Consider the following 23,353-nt stretch of genomic DNA (forward strand, 5'->3'; position numbering starts at 1 on the left):
CTCCTTTAATGCTCTCCCAGTTTGAGTCGCTTTGAACAAGCCAAGAAGCATGCTTCCACTGCCGGAGGATGACTTCTCAATTATTAAGTTAATTATGTACAGGCTGTAAAGTCACCCAACTACCAGCAGTGAAGAGCCTGTAGGTCTCTGGGGAATGCCCCAGGTCTCTGGCACCGCCCTGGAAGTTCCTGCATCTGATAAGCAAGCAATAGGAAGTTTGGCAGAAAACAGGCCTTTCCTCTTCCACCCAGGGAATCAGAGGGCTGGGCTAGGCACAGGTTTGTGCATGAATGGCTAATGGGACACAGCCCAGAAGTAAACATAACAGGAGCCAAAGTAGGCCAAAACACTTCCAGGGCCACAGGCAAGAGTCTGGCTTTTCCAGAGCTCTGCCTGCAGCTGCTGGGGTGAGGGCACTTTCCTGATGGAGGTGCCCCAGTTTGAGGGAAGGGCAGGGGGTGGGAGAGAAGCCTGGATTACCATACTCATAGTCCCAAGGCTCAGAAGAACTAGGTCACCCACCTCATACATATATTCAATAAGGAATCCCTTCCCGCTGCTTTGAAAAAGGAAGGGAGGGAACTCTAAGTCAAGTTCCACCACAGGTGCCACTGCCCTGAGCAGCGAGGGCAGAGCTGGGGCATGGTTAGGCATGGTCACAGTGTCCCAGGTGCTGCAGGAGCATAGCCTACACTGTGCTCCAACTCTGAATGCAGCAATCAGGGAAGCTCAGGGGACATGTGGTGTTCATGCAGGGTGGCAAAGAGAGGGAGCTGGAATGACAACCAGGAACTACTGCTCTCACGCAAGACCGCATGGGTCCCCTTTCACTATTTTTTTTCAAGATGTGTTTATTTCTTTTGAAAGTCAGAAGATCTAGAGAGAGGGAAAGAAATCTTTCATCCACTAGTTCACTGTGGAGCTCCCACGTGGATGCAGGAACCAAAGCACTTGGACTGTCTTTCACTGTCTTTTGCAGGTGCATTAGTAGGAAGCTAGATTTGAAGTGGAGCAGCAGAGACTCCAACCAGTGCCTGTATGGGTTAACAAATCACAGGAGGTGGCTTCATGTTCTACACCACAGTGTTGGTTTGAAGACCTTGGTGTTTTCATTGCTTAAAGCACCTTCATGTTCAGAAGGCAGGAATGGCAGGCTCCCCTCAGCATCTGAGCAGCACAATGGCACAGATCCCTTCAGCAAGCTCTGCGCCTCACACACTGTGCTGATGGATGCTGGAAGCAAAAATCAGAGGATCAAGGGGCTTGCTGGGGGAAGACCACAGGGCAAAAAATGGAAAATCTAGGCTCTCCTTCACATAGGCCATGCTAACCGACCCATAACCAAGTGACTTCACAAGTCTCCCTAGCCCTTTTGAGAAGGATCTTCCAGTTTTCCATTTGATAACTGAAAAAAGAATGAAAGCTTCAAGAACCAAGCCACTTGCTTGAATGCATAGAACTACCAGGTGGCAAAGCAGGGAAATCAACCCAAAATAGTCTAGCATCTTTTTAATTTTGGTACATGGCCTTAGATTAGAAAGCACTTTTCTAAGCTGAAGTCTATGGGGAAAAAAATCATCAATAGCAAATGTCTCAGCGATATCTCAACACCTTATTTTTTGGGTTCTGGAAACAATGGTGTCGATTCAGCCATGTCAAGGCCTCATACAATTGCCATAAATTTTTTTCTATGATAATCATACCAATCATTTATTATTAACCCTATTTCATTGGTAAGCAAACTAAAGCATGGAGACAATAAATTGCTCAAGATCCCACAAAAAACAGAGAGGTTGATGACAAATTTAGTGCCTCCTTCAAACTGGCAGGGGTGAAGTTTGGGTGGCAATTTCTCAAGGTAACTACCTGAGTTGGACTGCAATCTCAGATTCTTCCAGAAAGGTGGCTACAGACTGAGCCTCATGGCTGTGCACTTAGTGGCTCAGGGCTACTTTCCAGTTAGAAGTGGTTTTGCTTTAATCACCCAAACTACAGGGAGGACATGTCTGGCACTGTTGATTCTTGAAAGGGACCAGCAGCAAGGCTGGGAAGCACTGAGGGGTTATACACCATCCCCAGGAAACCCACGCCCCTAAGCATCTCAGAGAAACCCAAATGCAAAATACAAGAGCTCAGGCAGGAACAGAGCTTCCAGGGCTGGACCAGAGCATGCACAAGGCTCAGAGGCAGGCAGATGTCAGTACCAGTGCCAGCTCTGCCATTCACAAGCTCTGGGCCATTGGAAAGCCTTTGGGGCAGGTGCTGCATGGCATACCACGTGACACTTCTTCTCATTCCATGGGAGCATGGGGATCCCGCCCATCTCAAGAAAGCACCCCAGGCACCAAGTGAATGTATGTCCTAGATGGTGTTGCCCTGCTGGCCCTGAAGTCATCTGCATCTTTATTTACTTGGATGTTCTAGAGGTTTGGTTGCAGTGAACACAGAATCCTTGCAGCCATGAGAGAGGAGACAAACTCCATTGCTTTCCCTACTCCCACATGAGTATGTGGAGGCACAGAAGGGCAGCCCCAAGTCCCATGGCAAAGAGGTGAAGGGTCAAGGCTATACCCAGTTCTTTGTCTCCAAAGCTTTTGTTCCTCCCCATGCTCTGTGGCAGCTCAATGAAAATCACTCCAGACCATGTAAAGGACTTGCAGAGCGATGAAGAGGAATTCAGGTACAATATCATGAAGAATGTTCTAACCTGCAGGGCAGACAACCAGATTGGGGAGAGACCAGAAATATTGCATTTACTAGGACTAGCATTTCAGGAGTTACTATAGGCATCTTGAACCACTCCCCAGATCAGAATTAGCAGTGTGTTTGCAGGTGCCAACCTTTCTTTTAACTCAGTTCAAAGACAAAGGTCAAAGAAAAATTAAAACAGAACACGAAACATAATAAAACAGAACATAAAAGACAGGAAAATCTTAAAGCCATCTACCCCAAACCACAAAAATTCTATTAATTACAACTAAAAGCATCTACACTTAATATTTTTCTCAGTCCAGCTTCAACAAATATCTACCTTAAAAATATATTGTGGGGGGCTGGTATGGAACATATCAGGCTAACCCTTTCCTCTAGCACTGGCATTCCATAGGGTATTGATTCATATCCCAACTGCTTCTCTTCTAATCCAGGTCCCTGCTATGATCTGGAAAGGCAGTATGGGATGACCAAAGTCCTTGTGTCCCTGCATCCAGGTGGGAAACCCCCCCCCCAAAAAAGCTCCTGGACTCATCCCCAGTCATTGTGACTGTTTGGGGAGTGGATCAACAGATGGAAGAACCCCTCTCTCTCTGCAAAATCTACCTTTCAAATAAAAATAAATCATATATATATATAAACATATATATATAATTTTTTGAGTTAATAGTAAAGTGTTTACTAATATGTAAAACATAATTTTATCAGGGCATTTTTCTCATGTCACAAAACACCTATCCAGGAGCAACAGCTTCTGTATAATATTCCACTGTTTGGCTCCACCATATCTCATCCAGTCCAATTGTTAACCTTTCTTTTTTCACCATTACAAATAACATTGCAATGAACAATTTTATTTCTAAATCTTCTCTGCCCATCTCTGATTATTTTCTTTGGCTAGTTTCCTAGAATTGGAATACTGGACTAAAGGGAATAAGTGTTTCTAAGACTGCTGACAGTTGTGCCAAATTGCTCTCCTAAAAGGGTGTATTAATTTGCATTTCCACCCACCGCAGAGGAGAGTACCTGTCTCGCAGCACCCTCTCCAGTATCCAACCTCTCTGAAAAATCATCTTGGCAAACAAGGGAAGTGAAAAATAGCAGCACAGCCGTACAAAGAGTCGCAGAATGTTTAAGTAATTTTCTTCTAATCATACAGCCAGCATGTGGCACAACTAAGATTGGAGCTGACTCCAGGGCTCTGGCCAGAGCTTGGGTTACTTAGTGGCTACCTCATGTGGGCCATTGTCTCAGCAAATGTCACATTACAGGTCCATGGGGGTGATGACCTAGGCATTACTCTTTGGTTACATCAACCTTTTTAAACCATCACCATCCAACAGAACTTTCTACCATTGATAAAAACATTCTACAACTGCACTGCCTTGTATAGCAGTCACTACTCACTAGTGGCTGTGGAGCATTGGAAATCTGGCTACTGCAACTGAGGAAACAATTTCAGTTGTGACTGGTGACTGACTCCCTTGTGGCAGGGCGCATCACTTGACTACTTAGCACATCACAATGAATATTTATCATTGGGAGACGAAGCTGTCTCCCAATTCCATCTGCGTCCCTCCACCTGACTCTTTGATGCAAGAGTCATCCTCTTCCCTGGGCTCAGCTTGTCCATTTGTTGTCTACAGTGCAGGACTAGCGCTATTTATCTGTCATGTGGGGTGATGTGAAGATGGGCTAATTAATGTTTGCTGAGCACTGCCTTGCTGACTGGTTCTCGGAATAATTGCAAGTTAATAAAATGTTTCAACGACCAGTTCTCATCCAGAGGCCAGAGCAGGGCTCAGTTTATTTAGTAAAAAGCTGGTTTCTGTGACTCGCCCTGAACTGCACCCTTTCACTGTGGACCTCCTCCAAACAAACTTCTTTCATTCCAAAGTTGCCGCCAATCAGAAGGTACTGAAACGTACCTTCACAGGGCTTTTGATGTCACAGTTTGATGAGTAAATTAATAATATAAACAAGATTGGGGAGGGTGGATATTTAACCAACTTGAACAAATTGCTTTTAAGCTCTTAAGCATTTTAATTGCTTCCATGATAATGATGCAAATTCTTAAATGTCTTGATTCACTCTCAAAGTAAGCCTGGAAAAAAGGGACTTCTCAAGAGAAAACACTTTGCTAAGCACCCAGTTTTTCATTGCATGACATTCTTTGAGAAAGTAACAAAGTTGCCCTTTAAAGGTCTGGAAGTCAGAGAGGCCTCTGATCCAAGGCAGCTCCTGACCATGTGACCCTGGACAAACGGCACTGCCTGCCTTAGCCTCAGTCTTCTCAGCTGGAAAGTGGAGGCAGCAGGTGTATGACACTGGGAAGGGACTCAATATATTTCACCCCTATTCCATTCTGCCACCCCCTCCACAGCGGGCAAGAGGCCTGGATGTGCTCCCCCTCACTCAGAGGAACACTGAAGATGCCAATTCTCGGAGTCCAAGGGGCAAGAAGGGCCACAACCCCCTTTGTGATGCCATCTGACATGTGTGGACAGGGTAAGCACCTTGGTACTGACCCCCTGAGAACTGGCTAGAAATGCAGATTCGTGGGCTCCTTTCCAAATCCACCTAATCAGATGAGGACCCTTGAGGGAGGGAGGTGTGTGCCTTTGAACACCAAACTCAACGTTCTCTCCCAACCTGACTATAGGGAACAGGAAAACTCCAAGGACAAGATCTACCCAATGTCACCAATGAATGTCCTTGGCTGCCAACTGCCCACCTTTCAAGGGATTCCCAGGTAAAACTTTGAGAATTCAACAGTCGAAACACAGCAGGAAAACTGACTCTTCCAGAGAAAAACATTCTTCAAACCTAACATTCTCCCGGATTTTAATGATTCATCAATTGCATCTGATGCCCCCTGGCACTGCTGACCAAGGCTGCAGCACTGCCAGCCTGCAGAGCCAGTGCTGGAGAGACCAAAGAGGGAAAAGGAGGATGACCACCGCTGCCTGCAGAGCCACTTCATTTACAGCCAGGTTCCTTTGTTTTCCAAATGAAAGCAAACGGTGATCAGATTAGCTGAGTGCTCTAAGAGCAGACACAGGCCCTCCCTAGCCTTCCCTAGAGAACCCAGGGTGCAACCACACTTGTTGATGACCAGCAGAGGGGGTTTCTTCTTCAGTGACCACAAGGTGACCTCTACTTGATCTAAAAGGAACTCCAACATTCCAGGCTGAGCCTGCGGACACCTTGGAAATGGGGGAGCGGGAGGAGGGCTTCTCCCACCGGGTTCCCCTGAATTCCTTGTCAGAAGACAAGTCACCTAACCACAAGTAGTAAGTCTTTTCTGTGTCGCAGCAATCTGACCCCTGAGGAAGGGAGACTGACCACACCTTGGGATTGAAAGGGGTTACACAGGAACAGGAGGAGATGCCCAGCTACACTTGCACTCTCGACCTAGACAAGCAGCAAGCAGGCATGTTGACCGTGCACTAGGGCTGCAAAGACAGACTCAGCCGAGTTCGATTTTCCCAGGGCAATGCCGCGCAGCAGGTGAAGACGAGCGTGAGGTGGGAGTCTCACCTGTTTGCTATCTAAGCCCTCCCAGACCCATCAACAGGCTCCAAACAGAAGAAAAGGGAACAGGGGTGGTCCTTCCCCACAAGAAATGCCAAAGACACTTTGTGCAGAAACTGTTTGTCACTTATCACGGAGCCATCCCCACCTACAATGCTGAGGAACATATTTACATATTTCAGCTCAACTGCTGGCTGAAAGCACTACATAAAGTGATGATTCCAAGACAGCCCGGGAAAGGGGGGGGGGGGGATGTTCTTGGAAAAAGGCTTTGCCTCTCAGCTCAGCAGAACAGCTCAAAATATGCAAATCCCAGCCGGAAGTCTCCTTGCCACCCTGCCTTCCTGGAGCTCAGCAACCAGCCCTGCGAGGGACTGCAAAGTAAACAGCCATTTTCTGGTTAAAAGGAACTGGACCTCACAGTTGACCTTGCTGCTTCCCATGTGTGACAGGAGGCTTAGCGTGGCATCTGCATCTGCCTCTGTAATCCTGCTTTCTAGGAATGCATTTTTAAGGGAAATTGCTAAAATTGCATAGTATGTACAAAGGAGCATTACTGCAGTTTGTACTTTTAAAAATGTAACAGCTAACAATTGAGTACTGGGTTAGATAAAGTGTGCCATATGAAAACAACAGAGTTCTACATAGCTATTAAAAATATTGCCAGAGGAGTAATGTTATGGATGGATGTGGCAACTTTAACACTGAAAACAATTATGCTTTTACTTTGTTCTATCTCCATAAAGAAAAAACACCATCCAAAATGAGGCAAAACTGGTTCTGCTTTTATCAGATAAACCGTCTGAGTTTGTTACAGTGATCCAAAAAATACTTGGGTAATTAGAATAAAAAACAATAAAAGAGAAAAAATAAACTGGGACAAAATGATAAAAACACATAAGCCCACCCGGCACTCAACACTTGCATTTACCTTCTTTCATTAGACAGTTTCCTCACAGAGACTTTTAAGTTCCTGTGTCCAGGAATGGGCAGCTCCCTGGGGACTCAGGCACAGATGGGTTCACAGGGATCCACAGCAATCTATGTGAGCAGACAAGGAGGGCTTCCACCTTCAGTTACAATGAGCCAGGCTGATTGACCATGCAGGTAAAAATTGGGTCCTTAGATCTAAAATTGACATTGATTTACCCTGCCAGGTTCTGGGAGCCGAATCTGCAAGGTGTGTGAGGAAGCGATTCAGGTCCCATTGCTCTAGATTTATGGGTGAGAAGATACGGGGAAGGAACACTCAAAGGAACACACCAGGGGAGTGGTGGCAGAGGACTCTGAGGAAAAGTAGGAACCACCATCTGACGCCGAGTCCCTTGCTGGTGTTGGCCAGCAATTTATCGTACACTTCTCATCACCTTCTCTCCCATGTTTGTAACTTTTGATCTGAAAATATCACGTTATGTAACATGCCAATCTGCATGAGACTATAATTCAGTCAGCAAGAGGGACCGAGGAGGCACAAATTCTAACAAAATGGGAAATGACTTTTCTAAGAAAAGAGATGATATTTTTGTTTGGTGCATTTGAGGCTGGCTTTAAATAGGCTTTTGGATGCAATGTCGCTGGCTCTTTCTGGGCTGTTGATTTCTCTCGCACGATGGAGTTGGGTTGTGCACAGAGCTGCAAGGGGAGGGGGGAGAGAAGGGGGAGAGGAGAAGGGGCAGAGCAGAAGGGGGAGAGGAGAAGAGGAGGAGACAGAAGGCCAGGACATGGGCCAAGGGCCCAGTGTGCTCCAGAGGTTTCTGGCCATGAGCTCAAGCTGCTGCCAACTAGACCACATCCTCCCACTCTCCAGGGGGACAAGAACCTCCAGGGGCAGGGTGGGAGGCAACCAAAAGCACCTGAAGCCACATAGCCATGATCTCACCCTAACACCTAGGAGGTAAACTCATAAACTTAATCTCACAAAACCAGGATCACAGAGAACTTGCGAGGAGTCCTGGGAGATCCAAACCCTCCCCTACTATACCACCTGCTACTTCTGCCCAGAGCCTGGAATCCCAGAAGTTTCTCTTCACTGGGGTATCCCCAGGGCTCCTCTATAGGCTGAAATCTGGTTCCACCCCAGGCCTGCCCATCTTCCATCTTCCTTTCTTCCCCCTAAAGCCCGCTGGGGCAAATTTATGGCACACTGTCCTCATTTTACCCCCTCCCCCAAAGAGAGGCCTGGATGAGAACTGGATGCTGGCAGACCAAGAATCTAAGCAATCTGTCCAGGGGCAGAACGGCTCCACCCCTGACCCTTCGCACCCCAGAAGACAGCGTTTTGCAGGCTCCGCTAGTTTAAAACTAAACACGCCGAGAAAACAAACTTGCCTCAACCCTCCTCCCCCACCGCAGGGACCCAGCTCCAGGTCCTGAGCTTCCGCCTGCAGCAAACCCCTCCAAGCACTGGCAAGCACTGCAGAAGCCCCGCTGAGAGGACACACCACCGTCACCGTCACCGGAGCGTATCACTCTTGCCAGGGAACCCAATTCTTCCTCACCATGCCCTTAAAAAGGCCTATAAATAGAAAATGCCGTTTTTGCGCTGTTTTCCCTTTGCCATAAACCCATAAACCTCCGCTCCCCAATACACACTCACACATAGCCAGAAAACTTGGTCCTGCAGCCACCACCTGTGAAAACAGCCCTGGTAACTTTGCAAGGAGGGGTTCCCAAGGCCGGCAGCGACGCAGGGTGCCTGGGGCGCCTCGGGAGGGGCACGGGAGGGGAGGCATAAGCCGAGCCAGGACCCTGAGCAGAGCCGCGCCGGGGCCTGGAACGCAGAGGTCTGGGCTCCTATTTCGCGCCCAGGCCCCGCCCACGTGGCGGCCCGGCCGGCGCGGACCCGCTGCTGGGGCCACCTAGGAGCCCAATGCCTGGGGCGCCTAGCGGATGACTGCGGCGACTGAGAGAGTCCTGGCACTCCCAGGACCACCCAGAGCAATCACAAAGCTGAGGGGAGGGGGGCTACATGGGGCCAGCCTTTGTGCGGAGCCACCGGGATGCACGCGGCCCTTCACACACAGGGAAACAGGTTGCCGTAGCCACAACCCCTTCCCTGGACGCTCCTCCGAACCCGATTCCTGCCCTGCCCCAACGAGCCGACCTAGCCGCCACCCAGGCACCCTCCTTTCCGCAGCTAACCACCGTGTGTCGGGCCAGAGCGCCTCCCGCAGCCCGTCTGAAGGCGCCTTCATCAAGGTCAAGGCGCGGCCGGCCGGCACCTGGGGGACTGCTCCCAGCCGAGTCCTGCATTGTTAAAGACCGTGGCGGTGGCAGGAAATCCGAACAGCCCCCCCCACACACACAGGTCTGCGCGAGGGCGGATTTATTTTACAGCGCGGAACACACTCAGACAACCCCCAAGGTTTCGGAAGGGAAGGCAGCCGGCTTGCGGGCCGCCGTGGAATGTGGCACACAGTCCCCCAGCCGCGCGCATCGGCACCTCCTGACTGCGGGGGGGAGGGAGTTCAGGGACACCGTGCCCCAGACTTCGGGTGTTTCGCTGGGCTCTGTCGGGGCTGGGGCGCCTTATCCCTCTACTGGCGAAATACAAGATTAAACAACACTACTACTGTGGTTTCTTCATCAAAGCTCTTGGGCAGGCTACAGGCTGCGGCGCCTGCTGGGGGGGGGGGGGGAGCCACCGTGGAAGCCGATTGCTGGCCGCAGAGGGGAGAGGCAAGGGAAAGAGGGACGCCAGTCCTGACACCCGTCCCCATCTCCACCCCACTGAGCCGGGCTAGCCCCAGAAGCCAAGAACAACGGCGCCGCCCCCGGCACTGTCCACCTTCCAGCCCCTCCGGGCCAGCGTGGGCTTGGGTGGCCTGGACGCCTGGGTATCAACAAGGGAGACCAGGCATCGCGGACCGATTTCTCCGTGTGAAAATCGGAAACGGGAGCCCGGAGAAGCAAAAACGGAGGTCGGGACGCGGGGGTGGGGGTGGGGGTTTCCCTGGAACACAGTTTCCTAAAATGCAGTTCCCTGGAAGGCCTTTCAACGCCCCAGAGGGGGAAGGCTCGGGGTCCTGAGGACTCTAGGAAACCTGAGTTTCTGACCAGCTCCTCCTTTCCCATCTAGCCCAGATTCTCCCACCCAAGCACCCGCCTCGGCAGCCGGCTCTTGGGGAGGCAATAGCAGCCGCACCGCACGCCCATCGCGGAAGTGGGCACCACGGGAACGAGGCGTCCCCGGGTCTCCAGCCCCGAAGTGACAGCGCCATGGTACTTACACTACCCCCGAGCCGGCAAACTTTCAGGCTTGTCTCAAGCAAGACCCCGGCGCTCCCCTCCCAGCTGTAGGCAATCGCCGAGGCAGCTTATATAATTGCCCCGCGGTGCGGCCGGGCCGACTCCCCTCGTGCGCTGCTGCTCGGCTCCGCACGTGGACAACGCTCTCGCTCGGGCGCTCAGGGTCGCGAGCGTGCCCCCGCAGTCGCCTTCTCCAGAGCAGCAGGGCGATCTCCCGGGCTAATCACCAATTGTGCACTCAGCTTCCAGCCAAAACCCCGGCTGCCTCCCTGCAACCCCTTTCCTTGCGCTGGTGCCTTGTGGAGAACTGCATCCCTCAGAACCTCCTTAGCCGCGGTTGGGACGGGGGATGGGGGTCAGAGGGATTAGCGTTGCCCCTCGACCGAGCAGTACCACTCTTCTCCACGAGGACCTGGGTGCACTGATGGCCTTAACCCCTCGCTCTGATAAGGAACCCAATTTCCAAAGTTAGAGACCACGCAGAATTTCTAGTACTTTCCAAGCTAGCCTTGGCGGGGGCAGGGCAAACAAGCGGCGAGCCCACCTACCCTACTGTCCGGCCGAGGGGGCACTCACTATTTGAAGTCCCCACCCCGCCCTCCCCCCCAACTAGTAGTCCCTGTATTCCTGGGTTGCGTGTGTGTACACACAACACACACATACACACACACGCACGCCGCGCGCCGCCACCTTCCCGTGGGCTCCGCCAATGCATAGGCTGCGTTTTTAAATGGGGAGGAAAATGACTGAAGAGCTCGCCGATCCCATTTCAACCCACGGCACATTTCCCGGAACTGGGGCCGCGTGTAATCACACACACACAAACACAAATATACACTCGCACCGGAAAAATCTTCCGAGTGCCCAGCGGGCGGCTGCAGCCTCAACTCCTCCGAGGCGAACGTCAACACTGCAGCCGGGCGGCCAGCGCACAAGCAGGCGCCGCGCCGGTGGCAGAGGGGTCGCGTCTCCGGGTTCCGGAGCTCCAGCCCCGGTGTGCGTGGCCGAGCCGCTGCAGCCGGCGCTCGCTCCGCAGGGCGCTCCGCAGGGCGGGTGTGCAGCCGTTGGAGCCCGGCGCCGCCTCGCGGGCTCCTCCAGCGCCCGCCCGCCAGGGGCCTGGAGCAGGCGGGTCTGCAGAGAGGGCTGCGGGAGGTAGGGTCAGGGTGGGGAAGGGGAGCCCGGACGAGACACACGAACCTGGAGCGCGCCGCCTCCCTTCCGCCGGTTGTCCGGAGTCCTCGGCCGGCTCCCTCCTCCCCGGCTGTTGCTCAGCCCTCACTCCCGGGCTATAGCCCGCCGCAGACTCCACGGGCTGCGGCGGCAGCAGCTCCGGGGCTCCAGACTGGCTCGCCTCGCCTCGCCGGCAACCCGCGCCCCAGCTTTCCCTCTCTCCTTCCCTGCCCCGGTGCCGACCGCGTGAGCTGCCGGGACCCTGGCCCGGGCTAGAGAGAGCACTGAGGGGCGCCGGGGCTGGCGAGGCGCCACAGCGGTCCCCCCAGGCGCCTTTTCCAAAGAACGGTTCGCGTCGCCTTACCGAGGCTGCAGACTGCCACCGCCGGGGAAGTGCGGAGGAGGGCGGCAGGGAGGCGAAGCGCGGCGCCGGTGGTGGTTCCTCTGGCTCTTGGCGGCGCGGCTCCTCAGCTCCGCGAGCCCGAGCGGGGTGCCCAGGAAGGAGCAGGTCCGAGCTCCGCGCTCAGCTCCAGCGAGACCAACAATAGCTCCCGCGGGGAGCGGAGCCTCAGCGAGCCTCCAGCCGCGCGCACGCCCGGCTCCCGCTCCCGGCCGCTCCCGGCCGGCGTCCCTGCCGGCACTGCTGCCCCACATGAAACAGCTGCAATCCCGAGGCTTACGGGGGGTTGGGGTGGGTGTGCGCAAGTGTGTGTGTGCGTGTGTGTGTGTGTTTAATAGCTTCCCTCCTCTTCCCCTCCCCGTTTGCCTGCCTGCCTGCCTGCGGCCCCCACCCTCGCTCCCTTACACACAGACAGAGGGCGAGCGAGAGAGGCGCACACGCACTCACACACACACACACACACACACACACACACACACACACACGCAAGTTACATGAATGGGAGGCGGGAGCCCGTCGCGCGCCCTGCGCTCGGAGCAGGGCCGCACCACGGCGCCGGGGGGCGCCACGCAGGTGATGCGCGCCGCGGGCTGCTCGCTGGCCTCTCGCCTCACCTCAGGCTGCGGCGTCTCCCGCGTCTCTCGTCCATCCTTCCTTTCCTTTCCCTCCGCCGCTTTCTCTTACGTCTGTTCCTTTTAACTCCTTTTTCCCCTCGAATTCTCCAAGCCCTCTCAAACCTTATCAGCCTCCTCTTTTCCCCTCCTCGCCTTCCTCATTCCCCGTTCTAAAACTTTTTCCTTGCTGGTCCTGACTTTCTACTTCTCCTGTTCTCGCCCTTTGTTCTGCTTCTTCCCTTGGGATTTCTCCAAGCCACGCTTCCGTGGGGGGCCTGATCTCTTCTGTTGTTTTTCGGTGCCTTTCGGGTCTCCCTGGGGCCCCAGCCTCACGCTCCCTGCCTCCCCACACCCCCCACGCTTTTCCAGCGACAGTCTTTCTCTCAAGCTGCCGCTGCAGCACAGCCAGAGGTAATTAAGAGTGAGAACTCAGTTCCTTCCTCAGGCACGCAAGATGCCCAAAGAGAGGCCCTCCTTCCCCGGACAGCTTCCCAAAACCATGGTAACAGCTGCTGCGTCGTGATAACAATCATTTAAAAAAAAATAGCAGCCAACGTCCAGGAGAGTTCTGTACTCCGTGTGTCTGGATCGTGATGGCAGGTGTATGACTAAGAAAAAAACTTTTTTTTTTTTTCCTGCTATGATGGGAGAGACACTTAATGGCTTAATGGAGCGACCACTTGCAAGGGCTGTAGAGAAAGGCAGGGGGAAGTCCCAGCCCAGCCCCAGCTGTGGGACTTAGTGTAAGTCCTATCCCCTCACCTGGCCTCAATTTATTCATCTGCAAAGCAGATTAAACCCACCTCATCAGGTATGGGGAGGATTAAGAGAGAGAACAATAAAAGTAAAGCACTGGGCATACAGGAGATGCTCAGTTTATGTTCAATCCCCTCCCCCTTGCACCTTTTAACTCCCTTTAGGAGCTCTAGGTGATCTAAAGCATCTGATACGGGAGAAAATGTTGATTTCATATAAATGCAAAAAGGAGGGGCAGGAGGCTGGGTCCCAGGTTGCCTCATGCTGCTGACAGAGGCATCACATTATAAACTTGGGTTGCTGCAGTGCCCCTTTCAGTGTCTGTCAGCTAAGGTATCAGAAAGAAAAGGATAGGGGTAGAGGTGCACTGAAGGCATACCAGCCTGTGACAAAGCCCCTGATGCTGTCTAGTGTCACAACTCTGCCTGTGAACAGCACTCATCAACCTGATATCCACACCAAACACATCCAACGTTGGGCATTGGCTGCGATGGGCAGATTCGGATCCTCTACAAATACTCATTGACCACTTCTTCTGAGGCAACTGTGTGATGGGCTGTGGGCACTCAGGGCTGAGGAGAGCAAGCACTGCAGCAGGTAATTCTCGGGAATATGCATTGAGATAATGAGATTGGGAGAAGGCCCCTGAGGAAGAGGTGCCTGAGAGTGAAAGTCTGGGAACTCACGTTGAGACTCTGCACTCATCAGAATGATGAAAACACTGAGACTCCGGAAGATATTCTGATGAACAAGATGTTTACAAGGTCTCAACATGTCTGCCCACAAGATATTGCAAAAGAGGAACCTGGCAGATTCTACCTCTGTCAAGAGATTACAGTCATTATGAGGAGTGTGACAAGCAGACCTCATGTCTCCTCACAGGATGCACTTCAGTACAGTTCCTGACACAAACAGCCTGTGTCTGATCACATGAAGAAACATCTAACAAACCCAAATTGAGAGCTCATCTATAAAATAATGGCTGTATACTAAAAGCTACAAAAAGCCAAGACTGCAGAAAAGTTCCAGATGAAAGCAGCTTTGGTTGTTATGACACCAAATGCAAAGTGTTATCCTGACTTGGGACATTAACATGACAAGTAGCAGAATGCAAATGAAGTCTGTGCATTAGATAATACATAGGTGCTTCATAAAGTGTGTGGAAGAATGGAAGTGGAAGATAACTTTATTGTGGTGCTGAAACTTTTGAAATCCAGGCCTATTTGTTTCACAACATGTATTTTTTTTTCCCATGAACTTTATGATGTGAATTTCTTGGCCTGGGTGGTTATAGAGAAAATTATTCTTGTGATTAAGAAATACACAGCTGAAGTTTGTAGAGGCTGAAAAGAACAAGAGAACGACCCAAATGTGGTCAAGGTCAGCCCATGTAGTAGCTACGGGTCTAAAAAGGAGGGTCTGGTCTGAGCACAGAAAGGTGATGTTCAACCAAATCCTTGGGCTAAGGGAAGACTTCCCACAGGAGGTGACATATAAACTGAGTTTTAAAGGCTAGGAAAGGAAGTTAGCTAGACTATGAGTGAAAAGGGATGCTATTTATTTATTTGTTTGCTTTCACTTGAGAGATAGAGACCATAGACAAGAAGAGAAAGAGAGGAGAGCACCCTCTCTGCTGGTTCAGGTCCTCAAAGCTAGCTCAGGAGTGCATGGGAGTAATCAAGTCCTCTGGAGCCAGGGGGCAAAGTGCAGCATCAAACGGGCACTCTGGTATGGGATGCAGATGTCACACTGCCCAGATGCCTGGCCCAGGCAATGTCTTTTAAGTAGAGGTGCAACCGCATCTGTAAAATCACAAGGTGCTTGCAGCAGAGGAGTTGGACATGTGGAATGTGCCTAGTAGAGCTCCTTGCAGTAGGCGGAGTGGGATGGTCAAGGTGCCTGGAGGCAGCTGTTTTGAAAGATCAGGTACTGCAGTGAGGGTGGGGTTGGGGCAGAAAGAGAGAGAAAAAGAGAGAGACTAAAAAGGTTTGTATGTAGAGCAGGGCTACCCTCTAGTGCGTATTTGAAAGGAATGACACAGGTCATTGAGGCAAAACGAGGTGGTTACCCTGAATAGTCAGTAAGGAAGCAAAGAGTTAAAGAGAGACTGAAGTTGTACAATGAATTGATTTTAGGGAAGTCCAAAATGACACTCAAATCTCCAGTGTGTCTTGGGTGGCACTGTTCTCTTCTGTATCAAGGGAATTCAGAAGGAAGTTTTACAGGGGAAAATAAAGCTTGTTGTTAGCATGTTGTAATCACACCCTGCAGCTAACTCGAGAGTCTCCCATACGGCTGCTCTATGACACAGTAAACACTTGCTCAGAAATCCAGCCTTTGTCGCACCAAACAGCCTGTGCTAGGGACCATCCAGGAAAACGAGATGAAAGACAGCAGCAGTATGCTACTGGTAATAATTAGGAAAAACAGAAACAGTCAAAGGGTCAAGTAGGACAAGTCAGAGAGGGAACAGCTTTTATTGGATTGTAAAGCAGTCACTCTAATGCGTGATTTTTTTTTTTTTGCTGTTTTTCATGACAACATTATATAAATTTTTAAGCAACAGAATTCAAACTTGTTAACCATATAAACATCTTCTTGCAGAAAAATCTGTAAAAAAGTGTTAAACATTAACAATGGCTGCCATTGGGGGATGAGATTATGATATATATATATATATACACATATATATATATATTCTTTATAGGTTTGTTTTTAGTATTTTCTAACTGTTCCACAGTGAACTTTCACAGCTTTCATAATAAAAATAAAAAGCTGTCATTAAAAAACAAAGGCCTAGCTGTGACCACCCTGCTTCCACTTTCTCCTGTTTTAATCCCCTCTTCTCACTCCCTCTGGGGAGTAACTGCATTTTGAGCTTTATCTTTGAAAGTGCAATAAGGCATTTAACAAATCGGGGGAAATTATCAGCTGGGCTGAAGAGGGGAGAGGGCGTTCTTAGGGAGGCAGATATGTTATTAGAGCTGTTGGAACTGTCTATAGTAAAGATGTTTGCATTGCCCTTATTGGTTCTGTGATATGTTACAGGGGAAAGGAAACAGAGTGAGGCCCAGAAAATGTAGGTCTTTAAAGGGCAAGTTTTAATTGGGAAATGTATTTATTTGCAAAAAGAACTTCTCTCTAGAGTCCAGCAGTGACTATAAAACTGTTTCAGGAAGCAAGGTTTTTGAGCAAAGACAGGTGGAAGGGGAGGGGCTAGAGGCAATGCTGGATGTCTGATGCTACAATGGTGTCTGATAGGCACCACCGGCCTTGCACAATTAAGGGCTGAACAAAGTGCCCACTAGAGGATGTTCTGCTTAGCTACAGGGGTTGCTATACATAGCTCCACATAAGGTTCCCTCTGTGTCTGTGATTTTTCAGCTCACAGAAATGTTTACCCTGTGGATGGGGTTCCCAACCTAATGATAATCACGTCTTCTGCACTCATAGCTCTTTTTCACTGAATTTCCCCATCTTTTGATTCACTTGGCCCTTGTCCCCAGCCTGGCTAAGTTCCTGTATGCACAGGAGGAAGCTGGGGTAAGTGATGGGCGGTGGGGGAGGGGAGAAGGGGGGGCTGTGTAGCAGGAAGCTGCAGATGACCCAGAGAAACTCAAAGAAAAAGCCACAGGACTGAGAAGGAAAGAAGGGACAGGGGACATGATTAGGGCCACCTGTGTGGCCCAGAGGCGGGGGGGTGGGGGTGGGGGGAGCCAACAGGGTTTGGCAGAATCAGAGCCAGAGCTCAGCTCTCAAGAATTCCCAGGCCAGTTGCCTTGCCCAGTTCAAAGACCATCTTTAAAGGTCCAGAGGTGGAGCTGGTGGTTGTTCTCTGGCAGGCTCATTTTCATCCATGAAGGTGGCTTTCAACTCAAAACCCAGCCTTTGAGTTATCTTTTCTGTCCGATGGGAATTTAAACTGGTGTTTTGGGAGTACACAATGGCTTTGTAATTGTTTTCCAGAAAATTAATGGAAAGCCTCTGCTTGGATTCATGGTAGGTACTTTTAAGGAAATCATTGGATCTTGTCCTCCAACTGTTCTCTTTATTTCACCAGAATATCTGGCACTGATAGGTTCTTAGTAAATATTCTCTTACTAAATGAAGAAATGAATGCAGGTAACAACAGTATCATATACTGAACATTGCGCTGGGCACTAAAGTAAAGGGTATTATTTTACTTCAGTTCTAGTTGCTACATTGTATAGTAGGTGTGATTACTCTTCCTGTTCTATAGGTGAGAAAATGGATACCTGGAGAAATCAAACAGTGACCCAAAGCTATGAAAGTGACAAAATTGGTTCCAAGCTGGATTGCTCTCAGCCACCATACTGTTTTGGGTGGATGTATGGTTGGATGGATGTTTGAGGGGACAGTTAATTAGCTGGTTGGGTGAGTACATAGATAGACATTTTGGTACATGGATGGAAGGTTGGATTAATGGTTGAGGGGATGGACAGATGGTTGGGTAGGTGGATGGTTGGCTGGAATCAATGGTACTAGCTGTGAAGTAAATTCTCCATGAACATTTTATGGTATGCTTAATATTTCTAGAGTAGACTATCCTATTGCTCTTTATGTTTGAGTCCTGTTTCTTTCTTTCCTTACATGTTTCAGAAGCAGCAGTTACTTACATATACACTTATTTGGTATCTTTAACCTGTCTCACAGCAATGTAAAATATAGATTCCATGACTGGAATGACCAGTATTTTGCAGGTTGCTATTGTGATCCCAGGCAGCTAGCACAGCCCCTGGCACAAAATGGGTGTTCAGCGACTGTGAGTGACTGTGGACTACCATCCTGCTCAAGTACAGGAGTGCCTCTAAGCATGCAGGCATAAACAACCTCGAAGGCTGGGAGATACCCATGTAGTCCTCCTTGTGCCAACACCTTACTTTCTGTTCTTGGGGGCACATGGTCTGAGCAATGGGGCTGAGATTCTAGCAAGCATGTAATGGCATTGATGTCAGACTGTGCTCCTCCACTGACATTTGCTCCAGGATAGCAGGGAAAACACTGATCAGAAAATAATAGCATCTGTTGTGGTCAAAGGTGACGAGCTGGCAGCATTCCATGGTGGAGGCAGCCTCTCTGATTAGGTCACCCCCACTTGCACAGCAGTGTCACTGCAGCAGCTGACTGCTTGCATAAAGTTCTCCTTCTAGGGACCTGGTCACATTAGTCTCCTCAAAAGCATTCCGGAGTTGTTACCCTGCACTCTCAATGCCATGCCATGGACGAAGCGTCTCACTGAGGCCTCCTTTCCTATCCACCTTCATCCTATCTGATCACTTGGCCAACAGACTTCTGTAGCCCTTCACGTTGTCACTTTTTTCATTCATGGACAGTCAAGTAGCAGCTACAGATCTGCAAAGCTACATCGGAGTGGTTCCCTTGACTTAGAAGTGTGCTGCTTTTGCTGGAACTGCACCTTGGTGCAGCGGGTCAAGGCTGAGATAATAAACAATGAAACAAAGAGAATGAACAGGAAAGCAACAAGAGTCTCAGCTTAATTAACAGAGCCTCTGTAGGGTGATCCTAATAATGATCTGTGTGCCAGACATCAACCTAATGCTTTACACTTATTAATGCATTCAATCCTTGAAAGCCTTGAAAGAGCCCTATAAAAACTGAATTCTCTTACTCCTCCCAAGTCAGAGTGTAACAGACTATTCCAAGTTCCATCAGCCTATAGGGCAAGGGGGTTCTACACTGTTCTATTTTGTGCTTTCTTTTTTCATGAACTATATATCTTGAAATGAATATATATATAATATACAGTAAAGTATATATTAAATATATGTTATATATTCAATATGTCCTCATTGTTGCAGACTTTTTAATTATATTTATACACTATATCAGTTTAACCACAGAGAAAAACATCATTATGACAATATTTACTTAATTCAATCTCAAGTACACAACATAGTAAGGCACATAGTGGCTGGTCTAAAATGTTCAACAAGTGAATTAAATTGTTATCATTATCACATTTATTAACTTTTAAAAATGATTTATTTATTTAATTGAAAGGAAGAGTTACAAAGAAAAGGGAAGAAAGAGAGAGAAGTCTTTCTACTGCTACCAGGGCTGGCCAGGCCAAAGCAAGGATCCTGGAACTCCATGCTGGTCTCTCACTTGGCTACAGCAGCATAAGGACTTGGGTCATCTTCTGCTTTTTTCAGGTGCCTCAAGCACTGGTGTCCATATGGGGTGCTAACATCATTGCACCACAACAGAGCTCTGATATTTATTGGCTCATAAAGCAACCCTGAGGAAATTTAAGTTTCAGATAAGTTGGAAAAGATGAGCATCTCAGTTAATCTGCAAGGTTAACTGACAAGCCACTGTATGATTGGGAAGAGAGGAAGTTACATCCCTGCCCTTTGTAACAATTTTCAGCCTGGATGTAATATTCAAGGATATGAAAATTCTAGAAGAAATCATAGGTAATATGTGTATGATTTTGGAAATGTTTTAAATGTGACATAAGAAGTAAGAGACCATAAGGAAAAATGCAGATATGCCTACTCATACATTTTTAGGACTAGACATTTAACCAAGCCTATCAGTTATGATGCCTGCCTTCCACATCAGAGTATGGGGTTCTGTTCCCATATCCATGTCCTGACTCCAACTTCACACCAATAAAGACCCAGCTCAAGCAAGTGGATCCCTGCTTCCTAGACTGCTTTCCCAGCTCCTGGTTCCTACCCATTCCTAGCCCCAGTGGTTGGGCAAGCATTTGGGGAGTGAACCAGAAGATGGGATACTCTCTGTATTTCTTCCTGTCCTGCTTTGCAAAAAATTCTTAAAAATTTTAAAAATATAATACTTAAATAAGTGTTCAAGACAAAAATCAAAAAACATTAAAATGTTGATGAAGTTTTTGAAATAACATAACAAGTGATAATGTTAATGTATAATGAAACTACGCTATTGTATAGGGAAAAGATATCTCAATGGAAAATCGGTCATAAAAAGATGGTTTAACAAAAAAACACAAAGCCAGACATAGAAACACAAATACACACGTATGTGTATATATTTCACTCATTAGTAAGGAATACAAGGTAAATAAAATGAGTTTTTAATTTTGCTTTTGTTTATCTGATGAGAAAGCATGGGAGAAAAATACCTCCCTCAGAAAATAGCTATTGTCTCCATTCTGCCAATGGATTTATGGTTCAAGTTTCTTGAAAGTGAGTTCAGAAGTGGGTACCAAAAGCCTTCCATTGTGTCAAGCATTTGATCCAGAAATCTGTATCAACATTTAATGGAATTAATTCACATAAAAAAATAGATTCAAAAATTAGATAAAATTGTTTCCCTATTGTGGGCAATAAATGCCCAGCAAGTGTATTCTGATATATCATAGTATGATGGACTATTATAGAGTCATTATCATGTAGGGTATAAATAATATTCAATAATTATTAATTATTAGGATTCACAACTATTTTTATGACATTTTAAAACCATATTATAGAAAATTTCAGATAATCCAAAAATTGGGGGAGGGGACTCCATGATATCTATCACCTCGCTAATTATTATCAGTTCATAACCAATCTTGTTTCATGTACACCTCTCTCCACTCTTTACCTCTCCCATTATTTTGAAAGAAATCCTTTTTTTTTCTGTATAAATATTCCAGTAGATGTTGCTGAAATATATGGGCTATTCTTTCTCTAAAACAACATAGCTACAATATACTTTTATGCTAAGAACCACACAACCTTTTAGTCAGACCCACCATCTTTCGGTGATTTGCCAACTGATGAACAAAAGGAAAGAGGAGGGGCACCTGATACTTGTTCTCCAGGCCTTTAAGAAAACATGGCATCATCCCTCTGGCCACAAAGATGCTCGTGTATAAGAAAGGTGTTATTGTGGATATCAAGGAAATGAAGACTGTGTTGAAAAGGCATGCCCCATAAATGTTACCATGACAAAACTTGAGGAGTCTACAATGTTGTCCAGCATGCTGTTGGCATTGCTGCAAACAAACAAGGGCAACATTCTTGCCAAGAGAACGAATGTGCATATTGAGCCTCTTAAGCACTCCAGAAGCCAGGACAACTTCCTGAAATGTGTGAAGGAAAATGATCAGAAAAAGAAAGGAGACAAAGAGAAAGCTTCCTGGGCTCAACGGAAACACTTTCCTGCTCCTCAGTGAGAAGCCCGTTTTGACAGAATCAGTGGGAAGGAACCTGGACTGCTTGGACCTGTTTCCCATTATCTCATTCCCATGGCATTGCAAGTGTAAGTAAATAAGTGAAAGACCTCCTGACTATTAATATTAGCATTGATTCCATCAGAGTTGAAGTTATGTTGTCTCAAAAAATTTGCAGTTTTTTTCTCAAGACTTGATCCATTTCAGAGTTAATTTTTTTTTTTTTTTGGCAGTGTTGTTTTATGGATGGCACTGTTGGTTTCATCTGTCTTTGTGACATTAGGGGCTTTGATGTTCATTGCCTAGATTCATCATCTCTCTCTAGAAGTTATAATCTGGTGATTTTTTTTCCATTCCTTCTTCGCTTTTAACTGGGATATTTCTATAGACATTTCTTCTCGGGAACCATTTGCTAAGTTAAAAAAGCAGAGTGGTTGCTTGATTTCTATTTTCCTCCTATTTACCAGATTTAAAAAGAATATTTTGGTTCCCTCCCATCAGCCAGCAGTACACTATGTGTGGGTTGTTGTATAGAGTCACTAATGAACCCAGGGATTTAAACACATGTGATGCGTTTTCATTTATTTCTGTTATTCCTATTGATGTTCCAACTGGTCCATCTTGGCCAGTGGGCACATCTTCACGCCGACTGCCAAGTCACTGACAGCTTCCTTTCCTTCTGGAACAAAAGATGTTTCACGTTTAGCTTGTGTCTGTCTTGAACCAAACAGGAAATTTTCCAGGGAGCTTGCTCACTCATTCCTTTTGAGTGGAAAATGGATTTTCAGAAACAACAATCTTGTTATTAAGAGTTGTTTATTGCTGCTAGGTTGGTACTGTTTTTGGCTTTCTAATTGTAATTGCTAGGGAATATGTAATATCTTTTTTTTTTTTTTTGGACAACGAAGATTCATTAGGGATTTATGCCAAAACATATGCAGCTTTTACTTAACCTTATCCATCTCTTATCTCTCTTATTCCATAACAAATATTAAATTATACTATATAAAAATCTTTAATGATTTGGGGACTACCCATAATGTCTATTAGAATGGGAAATAACTATATTTGTACACCCAAGATATGCTGAATTAGCAATAGTTATTTCTTGGTAAAACTGAAGTTAATTTTTAGTTTTCCTTTTTTATATCTTTTTGTCTTTTTAGTATTTGCAATTTGTGCAATCAGCCCATTTTATTTTTGCTATAAGAAATTTACTAAAAAACAAAAAAATAAACCAGATGGTATAAATTATAATATAGTAAACTGGCTGCCAATCTTTCACGTGGGTAGAATAATGATAATCTATTACATCTGTGAAGTGCTTTCCATTTACAAAGCATTTTACATCCATTATCTTTCCCAATCATCACAACAGCCCTGTGAGGTAGACAGCATTGGATATTGTTTTCTAGATGAGAAAGTTGACATTTGGAAGAAGTCAGAGCTCCTGACTTCCTGGTCTGTCCTCTCTCCTGCATAACATCTCTCTGTCAGTGTGTCCTGTCTGCTGCTTACAGCACTCTCCTTAGAACGCTGTGGATTCACAGGGAGAACTGGAGGCCCGTAAAAATGCCAGCACTGCTTTTTCAACTAAATTTGTATTTTTCTCAAAGTGATCTATTAACATAATTTTAAAAGTCAAATATCCCACTATGCTTTTAATGCAAAACAGCAGCCCCCTGCCCTACAATTCACCATCTGACTCCACCTGACTCTCCATCTCCCCAGAGG

General features: G+C 47.6%; 1 pseudogene; it reads left to right on the forward strand.

The window, feature by feature from the left end:
- The first annotated feature begins 21,230 nt into the window (after positions 1 to 21,230).
- Positions 21,231 to 21,712, forward strand: LOC121145314 (annotated as a pseudogene).
- Positions 21,713 to 23,353: the final 1,641 nt, after the last annotated feature.

This window comes from Ochotona curzoniae, unplaced genomic scaffold, assembly GCF_017591425.1.
Source record: "Ochotona curzoniae isolate NIBS_2020 unplaced genomic scaffold, NIBS_Ocur_1.0 scaffold_3223, whole genome shotgun sequence".
Taxonomy (NCBI): domain Eukaryota; kingdom Metazoa; phylum Chordata; class Mammalia; order Lagomorpha; family Ochotonidae; genus Ochotona; species Ochotona curzoniae.